We start from the raw sequence: 2,329 nt of genomic DNA, 5'->3' as shown, positions 1-2,329 counted from the left end.
GCAGGGCTGAGCTGACCCTTCACTGGGTTTGTGCCACTGACACTTACAGCAGCCCCTGGAGGGGAGGATCCCCGGGTGAGAAGAGGGCCGGGATGCAGAAGGGTGGGGTGGCTGCCCACATTTACACAGGAGGCTGAGCTGCATATGACACCCACGTCTGCCCATCTCCTCCCTTCGCCACCGTGTATGTTTGCTGCCTTTCCAGAAGTAGGAGGTGTGGCCTCAGTGTGAAAGTCTGAAGTGTTCCAGCATTTTGGAGAACAGGGTGGGCCGATCCCCCCATCTGGGGGACAGAAATGGGGCCAGGAAAGGAGGGGATGTGAGCATCCAGCCCACACTGTCCTAGGGGGCTGGTACAGGAGCACTGAATCAAGCAGATAGTAAAAATGAAAGGTCTATTTCCAGGAGGGCTGCTTAGGGGGCTGTGCAGCGGCGGTTGGGGGGCAGAACGCACTGTTCACCTTGGGAGGACTGGAGGCCCGAGGCTCGGGGAGGATATGTGGGTTGCGCAGCCCTTGTCAGGGTGTTTGGAGATGCAGGATTCATCGGGGATGGCTTCAGGGACCAGGCAGAGGAAAATGAGGTCTCCTTTGTAGCAGCCAAGAGGGTTCAGTTCTCAAACAGACCAATGACACTCCTAGGGCTTCTGTGAACCACTGGGACTTCTGTCCACCAGAGCTGGTTCTTAAATTCTGCCAGTGGACAAGGTCACGGACATACACTTTGTTACCATGACCCTATTTCCCCCTCGGGCAAGTACACGCAGCTCAGTCCATGCAATAAATAATAACAATGACAGCAACACCTGCGCATTTGCCTGCCCCAGGCGTGGCACTAAGTGTTTACATGCACAGTCTTACTTAACCCCAAAATAATACACAGAAGTTAGTGCCAGTGCTTCCCACCTTACACATGACGGAATGGGACAAGAGCTATTCCTGTGTCTGTCCTAAGTTAAAAGCTTAGGAACCAAGGATCCTTCAAGCTTACTGTGAACATCACCCTTTTCTTACTCAATTAAAAAGCCCAGTCTCAGGACTTCCCTGGCAGTCCAGTGGTTAGGACTCTGAGCTTCCAGTGCAGAGAGTGTGGGTTTGATCCCTGGCTGGGGACCTAAGAGCCCACATGCCTTGGGGCCAAAAAACCCCCTAAAACATACAACAGAAGCAATATTGTAATGAATTCAATACAGACTTTTAAAAACGGTCCACATCAAAAGTCCTAAAATGATGAAAATAAAAAACCAAAAAAGTCCAGTCTGTATGCCTCTTACACAAATCCTCAAGCCCAAGTGTTCTCTTTTTCTTCTTCAAGTTTGTTTTCTCAGCTGACTAGATTGTGGGCGAAGTGACATCACCATCTGATCAGCATCTAAAAACATTTCAGCTACGTTAAAAAAAATAGAGATCTCGAACGTGCTCCCTTAATTACATTTGACCATTTGAGCAGCTGCGTGGAAACCCCGGGTAGCCGGCCTGTTCTGCAATTTGTTTTGAAAACAAGCTTTTCAGTCTCTCGGCTGCGAGGATCCTGTGTAAAGGGTGTACACTGTGAATCACAGTTTCAAAGGAAGACGACAAACACAGATCTCAGCCAAGTAATTTGTAAAACTGGATTGCTGACAGAAATTCAGGAAGCAGCAGAAAACAACCAAGCACAAAGACACAGTCAAGAGGCTGGATGTGACCTGAAGGAATCACAGGAAGAAGCTCCGGGGTGAAGGAAAGACGAGGAGCAGAGACCCCGAGGGGCTGAGAACACGTGGTCTGAATGCAGGATGCCCTGAATGTTTGGGACCTGAGCTGCCTTCAGCTGTTCCTAACGTGCATTTAGTTCCCCGAGGGAACAGGGAACGGACTGTTTCTTCAGTTAGATTCACAGCTTTCATTGTCATCATGAACTCAATCAGTCCAAATCTCTTTAATGATTACTTCATGGATTCTGTGGTCTTTTTCTCTAATAATAACAATAACAAAATAAAAATAAGTAACACTTATGGAGCTTTCTACCTTCAACAAGTATCAGAGAGACTTTCCTGGTGGTCCAGTGGTTAGGACTCTGAACTTCCAATGCAGGGGACTCAGGTTCAATCCCTGGTCAGGGAACTGAGATCCCACATGCCATGTGACATGGACAAAAATAAAAAAAATAAAAGGTCATTTGGATTCAGCCAAAAAATAAACAAACAAGAAAGCCACAACAAGTGTCAGAGTCCACTGGGGACTGAGTGGGTGGATAAACAAACCCCCGTGCAGGTCGGCAGGTAGTACTCTCGGGACTTCACTGGTTCATTTAAACTTCGTCACTATTCTATTCAGAAGCTATTCGT

At 48.0% G+C, this 2,329-nt stretch overlaps 1 non-coding gene across 1 annotated transcript; it reads left to right on the top strand.

The window, feature by feature from the left end:
• Positions 1-2,032: 2,032 nt before the first annotated feature.
• TRNAG-UCC lies at positions 2,033-2,105 on the top strand. Its single transcript has one exon. It is a non-coding gene; the product is annotated as a tRNA-Gly (tRNA).
• Positions 2,106-2,329: the final 224 nt, after the last annotated feature.

This window comes from Bos indicus x Bos taurus, chromosome 13, assembly GCF_003369695.1.
Source record: "Bos indicus x Bos taurus breed Angus x Brahman F1 hybrid chromosome 13, Bos_hybrid_MaternalHap_v2.0, whole genome shotgun sequence".
In the NCBI taxonomy this organism is placed as follows: Eukaryota; Metazoa; Chordata; class Mammalia; order Artiodactyla; family Bovidae; genus Bos; species Bos indicus x Bos taurus.
Note: the sequence above shows the minus strand (reverse complement) of the source record. Positions and strands in the feature narration are given on the sequence as shown.